This window comes from Megascapheus bottae, chromosome 6 (genome assembly GCF_031878675.1).
Source record: "Megascapheus bottae isolate mThoBot1 chromosome 6, mThoBot2.hap1, whole genome shotgun sequence".
Classification (NCBI taxonomy): domain Eukaryota; kingdom Metazoa; phylum Chordata; class Mammalia; order Rodentia; family Geomyidae; genus Megascapheus; species Megascapheus bottae.
The window spans coordinates 40842276-40863498 of record NC_143514.1 but is presented as its reverse complement, the minus strand read 5'-3'; the positions used below and the strand labels follow the sequence as shown (position 1 = coordinate 40863498).

Below are 21223 nucleotides of genomic sequence, written 5' to 3'. Positions count from 1 at the left end.
ATAAAACAATGCCACTTTATTGACAGTCATTATCCATGCTACTCCATTCCAACTTTAACCTAAAACTATCTATTTCAATTTTTACATAATGTACTTTGACTATAATACCTGCCCTTGCTCAGGCTTCCATCCTCCATCTGTGCCTATCCTCCTAAACATTTTTCAGGTTTTTGGTACTCATTTCCTTAAACATTGAATCTGTCACGCTAATGTTTTGTTTTTAATATATTTTTATTGTAATTAATAGAAGGGTTGCATGCTATTTGCCAGATAAATGGTGCATTAATTCCCACACATTGATACTCTTTCACATGTCATGGTCCCCATTTCCCTTCCCCCTCCCCCATCCCTCATCTTGTTCCCCCCCCCCTGTTCCCTATCCAATTTCAGATAACCAAATTTAAATATATACACTATATCAGGTAACAAAGTGAGATAGTGTAACAATTTGAGATAACCAAGGGACAGTAAAAGTGATGAGAGATAACATAGTACCTTAAGAACAACAATCATTAATTATATGGCTTATGTTTACATCATATTTTAAATGACAAGTTTAACAAACAATTGTTCAAGGAGGGAATGGTTGGGTGTTTTAGTGGACTAAATGGAAGTAAAATAATATTGGTTAGATTTGCAGCCCAAAGGTTCACTAACTGGGTTAAAGAATAAAGATTTCAATAGATCCGAAGTCTAGACTAAAGCAGTAAAATATAATTCAATGGAAATTTATGCCAACTCCTATGCTGAGTTATAAAAATTGAGTCAAGGAAATTAAGTGGGAAGAATTTAGCTTGATAACAATTTATATGGGAGAACTTTAGATGATTCTTTTTATACTGACAAAACAACAATAATGAAAGAACCTTACTACCTCTCTGAAACAGCTGATATACTCTGCTTTTATAATAGAAGTATTAATATTGTAGCTAGATTACTTGAGGCAATCAAATTATATAAAACTTTGGAAATATTTAGATATATTGTTAATGAGCATATGAACAATTTAGGACGAGGATACTATGTATATAAAATTTTGTGTATGTATGTGTTTGTGCTGGATAGGAATTTAGCCCTACATTTAGGAGAAATTTTTTTCCTTGCATTGTCTTAGATGTCTATTTTTTAAATAATTTTTTTGCTAGTCCTGGGCCTTGAACTCATGACCTAAGTGTTGTCCTTGGGATTTCTCAAGGCTAGAGTTCTACAACTTGAGCCACAGCATGTATGTGGTATGGTGGAATCGAACCCCAGTCTTTGTGCATGCTAGGCAAGCACTCTGCCACTAGGACAAACTCCCAGCCTTTTAAACAAATTTTTGTTGTGGAGATGATGTACAGAGGAGTTACAGTTACGTAAGTCAGGTAATGGGACATTTCTTTTCGGTGTCCCTTGTTCCCTCATTTTCTCCAAATTTTTTCCCTTCCTACCTCCCTCCTCCACAAATTGTATCTTTCATTTTCAACATAGTGTTTAGTGAATATCACTGCTGAGTTAGTTCACTTGTCTCACCATTTCTGTGCTTCCCCTTACCACCCCAAATCAGATATATGCTGATATAAGACAAAAGGCACAGAAATAAAATACAGTGGCAAAAGGGGAAAATAAGAAAAAAAAACAAACATTAAAAAAAAAACTTCTTGTTTCTGTTTCTATACAATGAAGCTTAGAATTCATTGCATTATTGAATTGTACTGAATGGGGCATTTATTTGAAACATTAAACATAAATCTGAGACAGTTGTGAAAATAAATGATGAAAATAAAAGTAATGCTATTCTACTGTTGAGAGTTCAGTTAGAAACAGAGGATAGTGCTCTGTCAAAAGTTTTTGTGGGGGGGAGGGGCATGTGCTTGAACCTGGCCGGGTGCTATCCCTGAGCTCTTCAGCTCAAGGCTATCGCCCTACCCTTAATCTGTTTTCAAGAGATTAATTGGAGAGAAGCATTCCAGGTCCTTTTGTGCCTGGGCTGGCTTTGAACATTGATCCTGAGATCTCAGCCTCCTGCGTAGCTAGGATTACAGGCGTGAGCCCCCTGTCAAAAGTTTTAACATCAGTTTTGAAAGCATAGATGTATAAAGAATCTTGTTGCCAAGCTAGATATGATCCAAGAACATCTTTAAAAGAAACAATAATTAGAATGTACCTATAAATCTACAAGTAAACCCAATGGATAGTAAAAGACAAAAAAATTACATTTGATTAATTAATGTTTAATTAAGCAGGACTCTAAACATTCCCAGGATAAAACCAAAGGAGGATAGTCTTAGGAGAGGATCACAAAGGCACAATAGGTATGTTCATTACCATTTATCGAATGTTTACTAATTTGGTTCTCAGACATTCATTAATCTAATCTTCACAACAATGCCACAAAGGTCTGAGAGGTTAAGTAACTGGCCCAAGGTTTTAGTGCCCACCCGCAGACCCATCAAAGGGTAACTGGTTTGTTTATATTTCAAACTCTTTTTAGCAACATAATAATACAACCAGTTTGAATATCTGTCACAGGGACTGATCTATGAAAAGAGCAATTATGAATGGAGGTAAAGCACAGTGAAATAAGAACTTCAAAATAGAATGTATGTTGGGCTGTTCTAGTATTAATGATCTTAAATGGTGGTAAAGGCCATAAAGCACATTGCTAGAACAGTACTTGTCTGATGGAACTTTTCCCAGGGCTCTGAAACAGTAATGTCCAATTGGCAGCCATGAACCTCATTGAACATCAAAAGGTGACTAGTTTGGCTAAGTCACTGCATAGCAATTAGTTAAATTTTACTTATTAAGTGTTAATTTCAATCATTGCTTTGGTTTCCCTTGTTTTGTTGGTGGGGGGGGGGCTTAAACTCTGGCCCTGGGCACTGTCCTTGAGTTCTTCAGTTCAAGGCTAGCGCTCTACCACTTGAGCCACAGCACATTTCCTGTTTTTTTGTTTTCTGGTGGTTCATTGCTGATAAGGATCTCATGGACTTTTGTGCCCAGGCTAGGTTTGAACCTCAATCCTAAGATTCCAGCCTCCTGAGTAGCTAACATTACAGGAGGTGCCCCCCCAGCTCCCCTTCCCTTTTTTTTCTTCCCTATATAAGATTACAAGGAAGGAGCAGGCTTCAGAACTGTCAAGCAGGGCACATAGGGCAGTAGTTGTGCTGAGTTAGATACAATCATCATGGCTCATCCCTAGATGTGTCCTGCTGGCTGACTCAGCAAAACTCATAATAAGAGGACAGCAGGAAACGTTACCACTTGCCAGGATAGCAGGTCAACCAGAAAGGAACTGCAGAGCTCCTTCGGGATGAACTTGGGCATAAGAGGCTGTGTGAATTGCTAGTGGCGAGGACCACTTCCACATTACCCCAGCTGGTTGTGGCTCCTCCACATAAACAAGTTTGTGTTGAGAAAACAGACACCAAGAATAATGAGAGTCTAGCCTCACAATGCATGTCACAGAGTCCCCCAGCCCTATTGATAAAGGAATTCCAAAATCAGATTTGTATTTGTGCCATCTACCCACCCTGCCCACCAAGCTTTAACCATTCAGGTATTCTCTTCTCTTACCTGGTCCCAGAAGACTATCTTGTGTAAAGAAAATGAACCTTGGAGCCAGACCACAAGAATTCAAGTTCTGCACCATCGATCAATTCATAGCTGAGTGGGCTCTTAGGAGGTGAGGCCTGATTGAAGGAAGGCACATGGTGACATGCCTTTGAACAGTTCCTCTTTGCCCCTAGATCCTTCCTCCCTGTTGGACGTGAGCAGCATCCTCTGTCTAAAGCTTCTACCACTATGATACTCCGCCTCAGCAAGCAACAGAGCCAGGCTATAGTGGGCTGAAACCTCTGTAACCAGAGCCAATATAAATGCTTTTCTCTTTTAAGTTGTCACTCCCAAGTATTGTTATGGCTGCTACAGTTCTGAATAGACACAACAATAAATAAAGACCTTTTTTTCCCCTGCTTCTTAAAAAAAAAAAGAATTCAAGTTCTTCCATTGCCATGTCTTAACATTTTTGTGCCTCAGTTTTGTTGTTGTTGTTTAATTTGTAAGCTCAGAGTAGTACTAGAACTTACCTCATAGGGATTCTAGAATGATTAAATTCATTTATATATGTCAGGTACTTTTTGGCCAGTACCCAATACATAAGTAAGGTTTCTAAAAGTATTGGTGATGGCTGAGCATGGTGGCTTATGCCTGTAGTCTCAGAACTCAGGAATTTTGGATAAGAGAACCTCAGGTTCAAGGCCAGCCAGTTTTATCTTCGTAGAAGGATGCAGTCAAAACATTGGTACTCATAAAAATATTGGATATGATTATTAGCAATAGTACTATTATTAGGAACAGTAGTAGTAATAGTATTTTCCCCTGAACAACTCTGATCATCCTGCAGTTCAGAAAGTAAATACTATTTTCTCCAGAAGTTTTTCATTGATTCTCCATGAACTCAGCCACCTTCTCCTCCTACTACCTGTTGTCTATTATAATATTTTCCAGTAGGATCAGCACTCTGTGCTTCTCCTTCATACACTAATTACATAATATGTTTATATGATTGTCTTCTGAGTGATTGATGGTTTACTGTCTTTCTCTTCTATTACACTACAAGCTCCTTGAGTAAAGGAGCCGGTTTTTGTAACTGTATGGAATGATATTTGAGGGACTAGCTCAGATAGGATCACTTCAGAGTGTGTGTGTGTGTGTGTGTGTGTGTGTGAGAGAGAGAGAGAGAGAGAGAGGGGGGGGGGGGGAGGGGAGGGACAGAGAGAGAGAGGAGGGGAGGGAGAGATTACTGGATCTTGAACTCGGGGTTATCCATGCTTGTCTTGCTTGGCGTTTTCTGCTCCAAGTTTATGTTCTACCAATTGAGCCATAATTCCTTTTCAGGCTTTTTGGTAATTACTTGGAGATAAGAGTCTCAGATTTATCTGCCCAGGCTGACATTGAACAACAACTCTCAGATGTCAGTCTCCTGGGTGGCTTAGGCTTACAGGTGTGAGCCACCATGCTTTTTATGGAAAAGAAAAAAAATGTATTTGTTTGAGTTACTTGTTGAAGACTGCCTCAGGGTCTCTTAACTTGTTGGCTAAGACTTTTAACATGATAGGTTTTAGGCTGCTATACTCTGTCTCAGGAAAGACCACAATCACCTGGACCAAATTGCCCCCCCGACCAAATTGCCCCCCGACCAAATTGCCCCCCGACCAAATTGCCCCATGTCCTGTTCTCACAGACCCCTTATCTTTCTCACAGACCCCTTATCTTAGCGACCAAATTGCCCATGTCCTGTTCCCACAGACTCATGCTGAAATTTTTTTTTTTTTACTGAGCCTAGTTCCTGCCTTAGGGCTCTATATAAGCCCCTGATGGTTTTCAATAAACAGACCTTGATCAGAACACTGTCTTGGTCTCATTCTTTGTGTTTGTCTGTCCCACTCATTTAGGTACGGTTCCCTCTAGGGTCTCAGTTGACTGAACCCCGCAGCCGGGGCAGTTACTGTCACAGGAGAAAGGCAATCCAATAAATTTCTAGCTTACCTTATACAAGCAAGCTTTCTCAAGTATTCACATTGTGCTAACCTGTCTCCAGTTGCAATTCCTTTCTCTCTGTTCTCCAGTTCAGTTCTGGCCATCATAAACCCCTCATGACTAAGAAAAAGAAGTGGATGGACTTGCAGTGGTGGGTAATGTGAAACAATGATCTAACCCAAAGAAACTTGTCCTCTGGACTGCTTCTCAAATGGTCTCATTTGCTCTTTGTGGCCCTTAGATGTTGATATATAGCTCAGCTAATCTTCCCTTGAAAGTTTTCATTTAGTTCATGTTGTCCAGGCCATCTCCTAGAGTCAGATATTTCTCCCTCAATGTCCAGCTGCAGAGATATATTAGTAAGTTTATTCAAACTGCTGCAGAACCCCAGTCCTGGCCATGGCAAATGTGTCCATACTGCAATCCAATGTGATTGGTGGAGACGTGGGAGGGCTCTATATCATGCAAGCCTTCAGGGACCCTGCATCCACCATCCTACTGCCCTCAGAGTTTACCCTGGACTTCTGCCCAACCAGGCAGAATAGTAGAAAGAGCACATGAAAGGTTGTGTGAAAGGCCTCAGAGGCTAGATCTGCACGGACTGCAACCTGTCTTCTCCACTTCTTTAGCCAGACTCATGATCTCAAAGGCGAAGAAATTCTTCTTCCTGCAAGGTACCCATTGACAAATGTGGAAGGTGAGACTGAAAAATTATGCATTCATATTAAGACATTAAAATGGCAAGTAAATGGTGCTCTATGTAGAATTTTCATGCCAACCCATGTGCCCTTTGTCCTTTCTTCAGCTAGGAAGAGATGAACAAAGCTGAATTGGAGCACAGCAGGAGCCCCGAAACGATTTCTGTATTTCTGATCATTTCAAATTATGATATCATTTTGCTTTGGAATGATGGTTCCTTAATATGCTGTTTCCCCATCTAGTTGGCCTCTTGAAGAACCCCTCTTTTCTCAGAGGGATGTTCATTCATACATTCATTGCATCTGATCTCTAATGATGAGAATCTGGATGGCATTTTTCTTTTTTTTTTTTTTTTGCCAGTCCTGGGCTTGAGCTCAGGGCCTGAGCACTGTCCTTGGACTTTCTCAAGGCTAGAGCTCTACCACTTGAGCGTCAGCACCACTTCTGGCTTTTTTCTATGTATATGGTACCGAGGAATTGAACCCGGGTCTTCATGCATGCTAGGCAAGCACTTTAACCACTAGGCCAAACTCCCGGCCCTGGATGGCATTTTTCTAGGCCTGTGCTAGCTGGTCTGTAGAGATGACCTTAAACTATTGCTTGCTTCTTGTGTGTGCATGCCCCTCCCTTCACCAAGAAGTGAAGCATATGGCTCCTCTTCTGAACAGCTGAGCGCGTGATCAATTTGACCAGTGGAATGTGCAGGAAAACAGTTTGGGAGGACTTCTGAGCCAAGACTTTAAAAAACCCAACAGCTTTTGGAACCCAGCCACCCTATCCAAGAATCCTAGTGGCAAACCATGTGGAGAAGAAGACTCAGGTACGTGGCTGAGCTTCCAGCTGACAGCCAGCACCATCTTGACATTTGTTAGGTGAGAGAGCCATCATATATGTAGGAGAGATTTCAAGCCCAAGCAACCCAGCTGATTGCTCTGTTCCTTCAGAGCCTTGCCAAGATTGCAAAACCATTAGAAAGTCAGTAATGGTTGTTATTTTAAACTACTACATTATAGGTGGTGTTTTAGCTGGCTTTTTATTATTGAAATGAAATATCTGATGTAGATGGTTTGAGGGAGAAAAGATTTATTTTGGTGTTAGTCCACCATGGTGGAGAGGGCATGGAGGAATAGGAGTAACTCACATCATGGGAACCAGAGAATGAGAATATTGGAAGGGGACAGGAAAAGCTACGGCCCCCAGGGACCTGGACCCAGTCAATGTCTTAATTTCTCTATCTAGGTCCCACTTTCCACCGCCTTCCAAATGATGCTGTCATATTATGAATTCACTAAGGCATGACTATTGATTCATTCATGACCTAATCAATGAATTCATGAGTCTTTGGGGGGCATGTCCAAAGTAAACCATGATAGCTGCTTTACTATACAACAACAGGTAATCGAATGACTTACAAGACCTAAAACTTCTTACCTGAGCTGTTTCCCCTCTTCTCACACCTTGTAGCACTGCTTACAATGTCATGGTTGGGGGCTTTTTATACACACTGCTCTTTAATCCTATGAACTTGAAAAAATTCAGGTTGAAAAATAAATTTGGCTGGGTGCCAGTGGCTCATGCTTATAATCTAGATACTCAGGAGGCTGAGGTCTGAGGATTATGGTTCAAAGCCAGCTGGGGTAGGCTCAGAAAAAAGTGAAATGGCACTGTGGCTCAAGTGATAGAGTGCTAGCCTTGAGTATGAAGAGTGTTAGGGACAAAGTCCAGGCCCTGAGTTCAAGCCCCAGCACCAGTAAAATAATATTTTTTTGTGGGTCATGAGGCTTGAACTCAGCCTGGTCATTGTCCCAGAGCTCTTCAGCTCAAGGCTGCCATCCTACCCTTGAGCCAAGCCCAACTTCCTGTTTTCTTTTTTTTACTTAGAGAATATTTTATTAGTTTCTGTAGTCAAACCCACATAGATAAGACCTTACATATTTAATACAGTGTGTTTACCCCATACAAATGAAAAAATTAACATTTCTAGACTAATGTGGCTATTAATTTCTATACAATGCCAACTCAACATGGTATATTGGTAAACTTTTTGGGTATGCCTTGGAAGTGAACTAAAGATAACTGGTGCTGGGTAGAAGAGCCTTATTTTTTTTTATTATGGCAGCTTGCTATTTTTATAACATGGTAATTGGATTGAATACAATCAAAGTACAGTAGTAACTGATCTCCCCTTCCTGGATGAGTGAGCAAATGATTAAATATTAATGTCAGTATCCTTGAACATAGCCAAATATGCATTGTCTGGCAACTTTGACATCTCCTGTGTGGAGCTCTCACCATGCAAACATAACAGATTTGGTAAAATATTGTTAGGTTGAGTCTTGCTTGTCTTCATTCAGTCATCTTTGTACGAATCCAGTGGTTGTAGGTATGTTGTTTTTTTTTTTTTCCTTCTTGCTCCTACGCCTCCATTTTCAAACAGTCTATAGCTGATGAGCTGTGCCACTAATGGAAGGAAATCCTGTCTAAGAAAGCGCATTTCTTTACAGAGCTGTGTCATACCATCCTTGGGCATTCTGCTTGAAAAATAGAATCAGGTCTCAACAATGCCTTTTTAATTGTATCCTCTAGTATTATAGACATAGGATGATACTGTATCATCCCTCTGTGAATATAAAATACCTGTACCTGCTTTATGATATATAGTAGTGACTATGCTTTATCAGAGCTGTTTTAATGATGTTACTCAAGTATTCCGCTTCCTGTTTTCTGGAGGTTAATTGGAGATAAGAGTCTAGGTCATTTTGTGCCCAAGCTGGCTTTGAACCTTGATCCTCAGATCTCAGCTTCCTGTGTAGCCAGGATTACAGGTGTGAGCCTGAAGTGGAGATTACCTTAATTGTTTCCCACACTAGTGACAGTAAGAGCAATGGCCTAGGCATTATTATTGGGACGACTATTGAAGCCACCCTCATGATCCCAGTGGCTCTAGAGGCTCTCTCAATGTTTTGTACATGACATTTTTATCATGGAAGTTTCTGTAAGGGGGATGGTGGTGGTTATAAAACTCTTTGAACTTAATGGAATAATTACATTATGAAGTTTGTAAGATGTGACCTTTGTCAAAATTCTAGGCCTTTACAGTTTTCTTTCTCACAAGGTTGGGGAACCTTTTTCTCCCAAGGGCCATTTGCTTCATTTATAGCATCATTCAAAGGCCATATCAAATTATCAACACTGGCCAGTGCCTCGGGCATCCAATCAGAAGTATCATTGCCATCTTGTCCTGTGACAAATGATTTTAAGGGCCTTATATGGCAGGAAGGAGGTTGCCCACCCTCACACACACACACACACACACACACACACACACACACACACACACACAAACTTAGCATCTCATTGACTTTGAGGCCAGTCATTTTCACATTTCTGAATTTACCTTTGTATGATGGCATGAATAGAATTCAGAGGATTTTTTTTTTTCTTTTCCTCCTTGCCCAGGGAGCCAGATGTACACTACAGAAATCAGCAGGTTTCTGGGTTTGTATTTTTGACATTTGAGAAGAAAGTCAGTTGTGAGTGCTCGTGAATGTGCCTCAGGGAACTGGGATATTTTCCCTCAATGCAGCATCTCCTGGCTGCCTTCTTTTCCCATAGTCTTGAGACTATGGATTCCCCTCCCCCGCTCTCCTTACCCCCAGGATCTGACCGAAGCACATTGTAACTGTGGGAGCCAGGCAGGGCCTTTTGGTCTTGTTCCAGCTCAGAACTGGAGGAATGCCATGAAATCACATGATGTTTGGACAGCAAGGGCAAGTCAGAGTATCCCTCTCAACTTTCCCTGATCAGTGAGATCTAAATGGTGAGCAACTGGGTTCCCCCAGAAGCTGATCTAATCCTCTGGATGTATCAGGACATGGAAGGAAAGGTGAGTCCAAACTGGGTCCCTTGTGGCTATGACCACGTTGAGGATTTCAGAACCAGTTTGTGAAACCAGGGCATATAGGGAAGTTCTAGAAGGGATATTCTAGGCTTTGAAGTTAAATACTCTTTATTAATGGGAGTAGTATATGCTTAAAATATGAAGTCAGGAGAGGAATGGGCACAAACATATTTCATTAATGGTTTGGATAATCAGAATCAGACACTAAGTATTCTAATTCAAAGTAAGAAGTCTTAGGAGTAGAGGAAACCCTTGTAACTTGGATATGAGATGGGTAGCATGTGACTGCTGTTGCTATGATGTTTTGTTAAATAGATTGCTTGTTCTGTGGGTCAGTTTCTCCTGTGTGCATGCTATGAAGAATGAAGGTTATTGTAGAAGAAAACTCAGCTATTGCTGAGAGAGAGAAGGAAAGAGAGAGAGAGAGAGAGAGAGAGAGAGAGAGAGAGAGAGAGAGAGAGAGAGAGAGAACACCTCTGAGTTCTCTCTTGCCTGTACTCTTTATTGTATAGTTACATCCTCTATTCTGAATTACAGAAAGAATGAACAGGGATGTCTCATAATTGCTTTTACAAGGTCACTTACCTAGATGACTAAGGGACTTATTCTAAAGCAGGAAAAGATTGGGGGCTTTCATACCTCTGAAGCCTCTCCATCTCCACCCTGATATTCAGCACATAATGCTTGGCTCCCAAACATCAGGAAGAAGTCAAATATGGCAATGAAAACATGAGCCTAGGGAGTCAAGCATATTGGAAATGTTTTATTACGTTATATGAAATTGCAGATGTACAGCTTAAAATATGTTTTATTTCAAGATAATTGCAGATTCATATACAAGTGCTGAGACAATAGAGGGAGCTGGGAATGGTGGTGCACAACTGCAATCCCAACACTTAAGAAAAGAAGCTGAGGCAGGAAGATGGAGAGTACAAGTCTAGCTAAATAAAACAACACCCCCCCCTCACAAAAAAAGAAAAAAGTTGCTGTGGCTCACATCTGTAATTTTAGCTACTCAGAGGTAAAGGATCAGGAGGATTGTTGTTTGAGGCTAGCCAGGACAAAAACTTGATTGAGCTAGCACAACAAGCCAGGCATGATGGCGTACACCGGCAAACCCAACTATGTAAGAGCTATAAGTTGAATCTTGGTTCAAGCTTGGCCTGAGCAAACTGCAGATGGAAACTGGAGATGGAAGCCCAAGCACTTACTTGCCTGCCTTTTTTTTTTTTTTTTGGCCCCTTTCTCTTTCTGACCCCGCTCGCTCCGGCCCCGCTCGCTCCGGCCCTGCTCGCTCCGGCCTGGCTAGGCCCTCTTTCTAGCTTAGGCCCTGCTCGCTCCGGCCCCGCTCGCTCCGGCCCGCTCGTTCTGGCCCCGCTTGCCCCGCTTGCTTCCGCCCGGCTCGCTCCAGCTTGCTCTTGGCCCCGCTCGCTCTGCCCTGGCCCCGCCCCGCTCGCTCCGGCCCGGCTCGCTCCCGCACGCTCCTGGCCCCGCTCTGGCTTGCTCTGGCCCCCCTCGCTCCGGCCCGGCCAGCTCTCGCTTGCTCCTGGCTCTGCTCGCTCCGGCCCCTTCTCGCTCTGGCCCGGCTCGCTCTGGCCTCGCTGGCTCTGGCTGGGCTCTGTTCACTTCAGCTCAGCTCGCTTCTTTCGCTCTCTGTCGCCGTCGCCGTCTTGTCTCTGCCACTTTTCCGGTTTGGTTGTGTCTCGTCTCTGCCACTTCTGGCTTGGTTGTGTATGTGGGATACCGAGGAATCGAACCCGGGTCTTTGTGCATGCTAGGCAAGCACTTTAACCGCTAGGCCAAACTCCCGGGCCCTGCCTTTTTGTTTTACGTTAGCTTTTATTTTTCCCTACTCAATCTAATTTTCTGGAGAGTCATTCAGATGGTTGCATATATCAACATAGTTCATTGCTTTTTACCAGTTCTGAGGCTTGAGCTCATGGCCTTGGCACTGTCCTTAAGCTTTCTCTAAGCTAGTGCTCTACTACTTGAGTCAGAGTACCACTTCTGGCTCTTTCTTGTGTATATGGTACCTAGAAAGCAAACCCAAGGGTTTGTGCATGCTAAACAAGCACTCTACTACTAGGCCACACTCCTGGCCCTCGTTCATTGCTTGATGTATGCAGTAATATGGCTGTGGTTTGAATGTGGTTTATCTGCTTTGAAACTCGTGGTGGAACTTAATTACCATCATGACATCTTGACCGGGTGGAATCTCATCTCACTGTTGTGTGTGGACTGTAGGTGCCAGGCTGTTGAGAGCCTATTAGAAGAGCACAGGTGATCAGAGTAGGCAGAGCTCCATGACTGAATGCTGGTGATTTTGTCAGAGAGCAGGGGACACACACACACACACACACACACACGGAGGGCTCCCTGTCTCATCCCTTGCCCTTCAAGGCTGCGCTGCCTCTACACTCTGCCAGCAAGAAAGCCATCGCCAGATGTAATCCCTTGTCTTTGGAAAACCATGAGCTAAAATAAGTCTCCTTTCTTAATAAATTACCCAGGGTATGGTATTGTGGGTTAGCTAGAGAAATTAGACTCATAGAATCAGTGGCCTACTAAATAGTTTGGGGGCATTACAAATAAAGCTGCACATAGGTTTTTGTGTGAATGGGTTTTTTTGTTTGGAGGATTAAGTGTCCCAGAGTGCAGCTGTAGATCACATGGTACTTGTGGGCCTAGCTTTGGAGAAGACTGCTAAACAGTTCCAGAGTGTCAGTGCCATTTTACATGCCTGTCAGCAATGTATAATCCATGACATTTCTCCTCTGAGCCTTCTGCCAGTGTTTGGTGCTTTCACTGTTTTCCATTGTGGCCATTCTCAGAGCTGAGTAGCAAGATCTGGTGGCTGAAATTTGTATTTTCTTAGTGCTAATTGGTGCTGAGTTTCTTTGCACATGTGCTCATTTGGGGTCTATGTATTATGATTAGATGGAGGTTGCTTGGGCTTTCCACCCCCCCCCCCCACACACACAGTGCATCACATCTGAAAGCATTCAGGTTTCATTGACCTCCACTTGAGATTTTCATTTTGGTCACTCGGTGAAACTCTTGTCTGATATTCAGTTGGACCCACAAAGTTGGTAATTTTATGATTCAACAGATACTTTTTTTTTTGCTCTCTCTCTCTCTCTCTCTCTCTCTCTCTCTCTCTCTCTCTCTCTCTCTCTCTCGTGTGTGTGTGTGTGTGTGTGTGTGTGTGTGTGCCAGTACTGAGACTTGTACTTGTACTTAGGGCCTTGATGCTGTCCCTGAGCTTTTTCCCACAAGGCTGGTGCTCTGCCACTTGAACCATAGCTCCTCTTCCGGCTTTTTGAGATCACCAGTGAGTACCATTGGGACCTGTACCTAAGAAGTATGTAAACTCTAGCGCATGCAAGGTCACCCTGTAAGTATTAACTGTGGTTGTTGCTGTGGTTGTTATTGAGGTCAGGCAGTGTGAAGGGGGTCTTGGATTTGACCTCCGGAATCTCTTAATTGCAAGCTAAAACTGATACAGGGAGCTCCGGACTGCGATTCAGTTTCTCCATCTGGAAAATGGGAGACGGCAGGAGGGTTCACAATACGTGTGAAACGTAGCCAAGGCTAGTTTTTATTTTTAAACTCCAGAGATAATTCAGTATCGGTTGTATAAGGAAAACAGAAACCGCTGTCGGATTTTTCATGGATTTGTTTTAAACGTGTTGATTTACTGGGGCAGACGCAGGAAATGGAAAAAAAAAAAAAAAAAGCCCAGGACGTGGGAAGGGTGGTCCTGTGGCACGGTGTGGTCTCCGGACAAACGGCTTAACTCTTGCACCTTTGGTTTTCTCCAGTGTGCCATGGGAGTGAAACCATTGCGCCCCCCTCGGGAACTTGCGGTGCTCGTTAGCGTAGCCTGGCAGGTTCTGAGCGCGGGGCTGGCGACGCCAGCGCCACCTGTTCCGCGCCGGCCGCCCCCTGCGGGGCCGGGCCACCTCCCCGGGGTCGGGTTTCCCCCGCCGCAGGCTCCGCCCCCGGTGGCCGCGTCTTCTCCCGGGCGGTCACCGGGTCACCTGCCAGGCAGACGCGCGGCGTCGCGGGCGGCTGGGGCGGTGGTGAGGGAGGGGCGCGAGCGCACCGATGGGCGCCACCGAGAAAGGGGCCGAGAGGAGCCAGAGGCTGTTGTCCTCGCTGCGGCTCTGGAAGGCCACGCGGCGGCCGTGGAGGACGCGCTCGGCTCGCCCGGCGGCGCAGGGTGAGTGTGGGCGCGGCAGGCCGGGCGCCGGGGGTGTCCTCGTGGAGGACCAGCAGTGCGGCTTGGATGCCTGCTGAGCCCTCGCCCCAAGCCCAAGCGCGTCCTGGAGCTTCTCTGGGAACACGGGGACACCTCGCTACGTCCTCCCCCTCCCCACCTCCATCTGTCTGGCTCTGCACCGTGGGGAATCCGGGGTGATACCGGGACAAGGCGGCAGGCTCACTTGGGTTCGCAAGCCCTTCCTGGCTGCCATAGCATGGGCCTGCCAGGCAACGCCTTTGGTGAAATTAGTCAAATCACCACCCACCCTACCTTTGCAACCTGTTTGTGGAGACTCCGGGGCGTTGCTAAGCTCTAACCACCAGAAACTCTCTCCCATGCCTCACCCGCCCCACCCGCCCTGCCCCTCACCAGGCCAGAACTCAAACCCATCCATTCACCCACTTACTCCCATTTATTCGTTCATTCATTCATTTCGTAATTTGTACGGGGCCCCTCTTCCTGACAAGGCCTGAAGGGAGCTAGGTGGGTAAGGCCCCTGAGCCAGAGAGCTTCATCTAGGGAGGGGGACATCACAGTCCTGAAAGAGACCCATCTCTCTTTAGAGGAGTGCTGGAAGGCCTCTCGAAGGCAATACCAAGTAGCAAGACTTGACTTTTATTAAGTAACCTGTTTAATTGCATGTAGAAATGGAGAAAGAAAGAAAAAGTTAACAAAATAAAAAGAAAACGAAAAATAAGTGAGAAGGGAGAAGAAGAAAGAAGGAGAAAGACTGCCTGAGCCCCTCCAGCATGCAGCTGGGGAGAGCTTCCTGCTCAAGGGGAAAACAGGTGGACTGGTTCTCCTAAGCAGAGCTAGGAGAAAGTGGTGGTGGTAGTGGGGCGGGGCAGGGGATTGTGGCTGGCTGGGGTCAGGAGGTGGAGTAGGGATGGTATCTAAGTCATCTAGGAAGCTGCTAAAGGAGGATGTGTAGCCTCTGTCAGCAATGGCTGTGCCCTCATCCCAGTCTGTCCATTTCCTACCTATTTGCTAAAACTAGTACAGATGCCAGCTCCTCCCTGAGGTCTTTCTGGCATTCCTGCCACCTGTAACCACTCCCTTAGTACTTACCTGTGGGGCATTTGTATTTATCACTGTTGATTTGATATTATAAATTACATGGGCATGTTCACTACATTCTAATGAAGTGCAGGATTTGGTCATTTGCAGATACCTACATGTGTCTGTCTTGTCTCTCCTCTCTTCCTCTGAGAGTCTGACAGGTCTTGATTTCTAAAATGGCTGACTTGAATGAATCAGGGCAGAAGCTAGACTGCACCAGGGCCAGGCCACTGGGTCTGGCTGTGTCTTGAGGAATACATAATTAATGAATTAAAAGAACTAGTTATTAAGGCACTGGTACAGAGTGAGTGTTATAAAAAATAAATTTGACAATGATGTCTGTTTTACCTTTCAAGTATACATTAGAAACCAGGAAGATTCTACAATTTGTCATTGTCATCTTGGTGGCTTTCAAAGTATGTGTTGTTGCTTTTAATCCATGTGCCAAAAATAAAAATTTCTACTGTCTTCAAGAACTGTTGCTGAAACCTAGTAAGTCTGAAGTCTAATCACTTCTTTCTTTTGCTTGAATGAGATTGATGATCACAACAGGAATTCTCTTGAGTGACAATTGCATGCACGGTGTGGTGCCAGATATCCTGTGAATGTTTATAAAAGAAAATAAATGGATATTGCCACTGTAGTAAGTCAAGTTACAATACAGATTCTAGTTTTACAATTTTAAAACCAGGTTGGTACTGCATGCACAGCATCCACTGATGTTTGCTTCTTTCTGTCCTGGAGTTCACTCAGCAGAGCTCATTCTTAGCTGGGATCTTGGTTTCTTTTTACATCTCTACTTATTATTCCTTTCTCTTCCTTCCTTCCTTCCTTCCTTCCTTCCTTCCTTCCTTCCTTCCTTTCTTTCTTTTTCTTTCTTCCTTTCTTTCTTCCTTTCTTTCTTCCTTTCTTTCTTCCTTTCTTTCTTTCTTTCTTTCTTTCTTTCTTTCTTTCTTTCTTTCTTTCTTCCTTTCTTCCTTCCTTTCTTTCTTTCTTTCTTTCTTTCTTTCTTTCTTTCTTTCTTTCTTTCTTTCTTTATTTCTTTCTTTTTTTGTGGGTCATGGGGCTTGAACTCAGCCCAGGTGCTTTCCCTGAGCTCTTCAGCTCAAGGCTACCACCCTAACCTTGAGCCAAGCCTCACTTCCCATTTTCTAGAGATAAGAGTCTCAGATCCTTTTGTGCCCCAGGCTGGCTTTGAGTCTTAATCCTCAGATCGTAGCCTCCTGACTAGTTAGGAATACAGGCGTGAGCCACCACGCCTAGCTTTCACATCCCACTTTTATGTGAGTTGTTAAAGGGTGGCCTGAATGTCTCGTGATGTACTTTGGGCATCTAGAGTTATGTGCTTTGATGGTAATCTGGCTATGGTTCAGTGTTCTAGTAGTACATGTTACACAATTATACAATTATGTGATCTTGCCAGGGTAGTTAATCTTTCCCAAACTGAATTATACATCCAAAATAGGGAAGATCATTTCTGTCCTGTCATTTTGCTGTGATGCTTAAACAAGTTCCTGGTACTTTTATGGGTCATTAGTCCAGATCTTCTACAGGAAATCACTCATCAAATATGGTTAGATATGGGTCTGGAAAAGTTCAATGAGCACAGTAAAGGATCTTAGCTTCTGGGCAGCTATATATTCTGTGCCAACCACAAAGTCTTCTGCAGGTGGCATCTTTCCTTTAGTAGGAGGCTGGGGATTAGTAGATATTCCACAGGTAAATTTTCCTCATCTGGCCTGGTAACTTGGCACCATGCGAACTTATTCTGCTTTCCTGATGGCCACGTGATCCCTTTCTGTAGTGGGCACCTGATTATACAACTTTACCTCCAATATTTCCCCATCAGTGATGTTTCTTTCTTATTCTTGTCTCTTTTATGGCTAATTTGGGTGGTCTGAGTGAGTCAGATAGAGACTTGTCAGGACAAGGAAGGCCCAATGTAGTGATGGGCTGGAAGCTGTTTCCCATTACCCCATGCTACCTTTTTGGTTTGGGGAGTAAATGATTAAGGCAATTCCAATTCCACGTAATTGGAATCAGTCAATGTGTATCACTGCAGAGTACCTTCTGTGTCTTGCTGCTTACCTACCCACTAATCAAGGAATAAAGGCCCCTCAAATTTCCTAAGGAATATAAAAACTTTTTATTTGTCCAAGTCTTTTTTTTTCTCCCAAGGTTAAAAAAAAAAAAAGGCTGCTTGTAAGTTTAACCCTCAATATTACAGCAGTCTTTTTTTTTTTTTTTTTGCCAGTCCTGGGCTTGAGCTCAGGGCCTGAGCACTGTCCTTGGACTTTCTCAAGGATAGAGCTCTACCACTTGAGCCTCAGCACCATTTCTGGCTTTTTTCTACGTATGTGGTACTGAGGAATCGAACCCGGGTCTTCATGCATGTTAGTCAAGCACTTTAACCACTAGGCCAAACTCCCAGCCCACAGCAGTCTATTTTTTTTTAAGAACATCGTTCATTTTTGTTTCGCTGTAACAAATCAGATGCCTATTACCTTCAGCTGTTTTTGCCTCCTGAGTTGTTCCTGAAAATTCTCTCTGGTTTTCCTTGCAAGCTGGACTCACTTGCTAGGCATGACTCACCAATCTTGTGACTTAGAAGTGGCATCTAACAAGACAGAGCTGTGGGGGACTTCACAGTCAGTGGAACCTGCCTGGAAATGTTCTCTAAATCCAGTTATTGAAACAGAGCATCATTCCTTGTTAATGGTTGTTTATAATGGTCTTTGGTACCAGTGTATTTGAAGCTTGGGGTCTGCCTCATTGTGGAATGCTCCAAGGCTTGAATCTGCCTTTGTCTCTCAATGAAGCATGGCCTTGAGTTTTGTAGGATAAGCCTTCTGAGAGTTTACCTGACCTTGCTTGCAGGGGCCAAGTAATCAGGGGTCAAAGCTTAAATGTGTGTCAAGAGGGAAATAAGGCTCTATTTTATTTGCAGATTTATGCTGGTACTGGGGCTTGAACTCAGGATTCTGTGCTTATGTTTGGCCTTTTCTTTCTACTATTTAATAGCTTAATTTTTTTGCTGGTCCTGGGCTTGAACTCTGGGGTAGGACACTGTTCTTGAGCTCTTTTTTTGCTCAAGGCTACTGCTCTACCACTTGAGCCAAGCACCACTGCCAGCTTTTTCTGTGATTGGAGATAAGACTCACATGGACTTTCTTGTCCAGGTTGGCTTTGAACTTCAATCCTTAGATCTCAGCCTTCTGAATAGCTAGGATTACAGGCATGAGCCAACAGTGTCTGGTTACCTCCACTTTTTATTTAGTACACGGGAGGATGAGGTGAAAGAATCATTTGATTCCAGGATTCCAGAGATCAGTTTAGAGAACAATATGAGAGATACCATTACAGAAAAATATGAGAAGTGTGGGCAAGGGAAGAAACCAATTAAGGACAAATAAAGAGATTGACATAGAATATACACCGGTATGGGACTCACTTTATACTTCTTTCAATTTTTATATACTTAAACTTTTCATTAAAATGCAGTGTTAGAAAGCCAAGCACTGGTGGCTCATGCCTGTCTTTTAGCTACTCAGGAGGCTAAGATCTGAGGATTTTGATTCAAAGCCAGCTTCGGAAAGAAAGTCTATGAGACTCTTATCTCCAATTGCCAAAGAGCTGGAAGTAAAATATGAATGAAGCAGTAGAACACTATCCATGACCAAAAAATCTCAGGGACAGCACCCAGATCCTGCGTTCAAGTCCCAGGATCAGTACACACATACACAAAAGAGCAGTGTTAGGTAAAAATTCAGTTTCCCTAGAAATGACTATGCTTTCCATTTATTTCCTGTTTACTTACAGTTTTTAGCCTTAATTTTTCCACCCCCTATATCTCCTTGATTAAAATAGTCTCAAGTGGGGCTGGCTATTCCAGTATGCCAAAGGCTTTGTAGTCTTTTTTTATTTTTTATTTTTGCCAGTCCTCAAGGCTAGAGCTCTGCCGCTTGAGTCACAGCACCACTTCCAGTTTATCTATGTATATGGTACTGAGGACTCGAACCCAGGTCTTCCTGCATGCTAGACAAGCACTGTACTAGGCAAGCACTCTACCACTAGGCCAACTCCTAGCCCCTATAGTCTTTTTGATATGTAACTGTCACAACAACCCTACAAACTAGTTATTATCTTCCGTATTTCATGAGGAAACCAAGGTTTGTAGATAAGTACTATCAGGATCTACATATTACAGGTTGAAAATGGAGACTTGCAAAGGGGTACAGTCTTGTTCTAGTTTACTCTATAGACCAGTCAATGGCAGAGCCCATAACTGGTATCCAGTTTCTTCTGCTGCATAGCCCTTGCCCTAATGACTGAAACCCTGGCCTTGGCATTTCTTTGCCCAGGTTACTAAGTGTTGGAAAACTTTTGGCTGGAGGCCACATGTTCCTGAGGACAAAGAAATGTTTTGTTTTTCAGGGCATTATTATCATTATGAAGAGCATTTAGAGCAGTACGTAGCATAATAAATATTATTGAAGGAAGGGTGCATGAATCCACTATTTTCTCAGCCCCCAAAGAGTTCCTACTGGTTACCTTTTGGCTGTCCTTGACTTAGACCTTAGGGATAGAGATGTGCATTTCTTTGATGTGATCAATAAGCCAGTGGCTTGTTTAGTATAGTTAGTAAGAGTTGAAATGAATGCATGTGTGTTATTCAGCTTTCCAACACTAACAAAATGGCCTCTCTGGAGGGACTAAGCCATTAACTCATGGGCCTTTGGGAGACATTTGAGATCCAAGCAGCCTGTGTTCCTCACTGGTTGTAAGGTGTTAAAGGAAAGTAAATGAGAAATGGAAATCACTACCAAGTACTTTTAAAAATATGTCCAAATTTTAAGGGAATTGTTATGCTTTAACATCTAGAAATCAAGTGAGGGACCTCTAGTGGCCATATGTGACTCCTGGTTAGAGCAACAAACAGGTAAATGCTGGCAATTAGTTCTCTGCAATGTGCTTAGGCTGCTGGAAATTACACCTTACATTTATAGAGCATTCCGTTTACAAACATCACATCTCTTTCCCCTTTTGATCTTCCGAACAGCCTGGGCAGGTCTGATTAGCTCCATTTCACAGTTGAGAAGCTGATGTCCTATACCACTCAGCTAATACATGGTAGAGATAGGCCCTTCAACTCTCTTTTCTCTGCTCCTGGCTCAGGATATTTTCGAGAGTTACACGTAGATATATTTGTTGCTGTTATTTCTTCCTATTTACTTAGGTCCTGGACTAGGACAGTGAATCTTTGTGATTATCAGTTTTTCAATGGATATAATGGAGAATGGACTCTAGTCATGAGTGAGTATACATGGAGCAGAGAGGGTTGTTAAGAAACAAGTTCTAAGTGAAGATTTTTGCAAGACTGTGCTGACCCTGTCCCACTTAGATGTCACCCATTTAAATGGCCACTCTATCTAAAATGCCATCTGTTTTATTTCATTGTCATGTTTCATTTTTCTTCTCAGCATTTACTGTCCTTTTTTTTTTAAATTATACTCGTATTTTTCAATTGCTTGTGTGACTTCTTCCACTGGGATGTAATAGCACAGGAGCAGGAACTTGGTCTTAATTTTTGTATTCTGAAATCCTCACAAGTGAACAGTGCTTTGTACAAATAACCACTAGTTGAATGAATGGCTGAAGGAGCTATGTAATAATATAAAATAAACATGACTGGAATGATTCAAAGGTTTGCTTGAAGCTGCTTTACTCTACAAATAGAAGGGTCTGTTGGTCTGGCTTTCTCAGACCAATTCCTGGCT

The 21223-nt window shown here is 43.1% G+C and overlaps 1 protein-coding gene across 1 annotated transcript in view; it reads left to right on the top strand.

The window, feature by feature from the left end:
* The first annotated feature begins 14324 nt into the window (after positions 1 to 14324).
* Positions 14325 to 21223, top strand: part of Dnajc6 (DnaJ heat shock protein family (Hsp40) member C6) — a 135681-nt gene continuing 128782 nt past the window's right edge. Inside the window, exon 1 of the mRNA XM_090334680.1 lies at positions 14325 to 14345. The gene's annotated coding sequence lies outside the window, so the exon portion shown is untranslated. The remainder of the gene's footprint in view (positions 14346 to 21223) is intronic.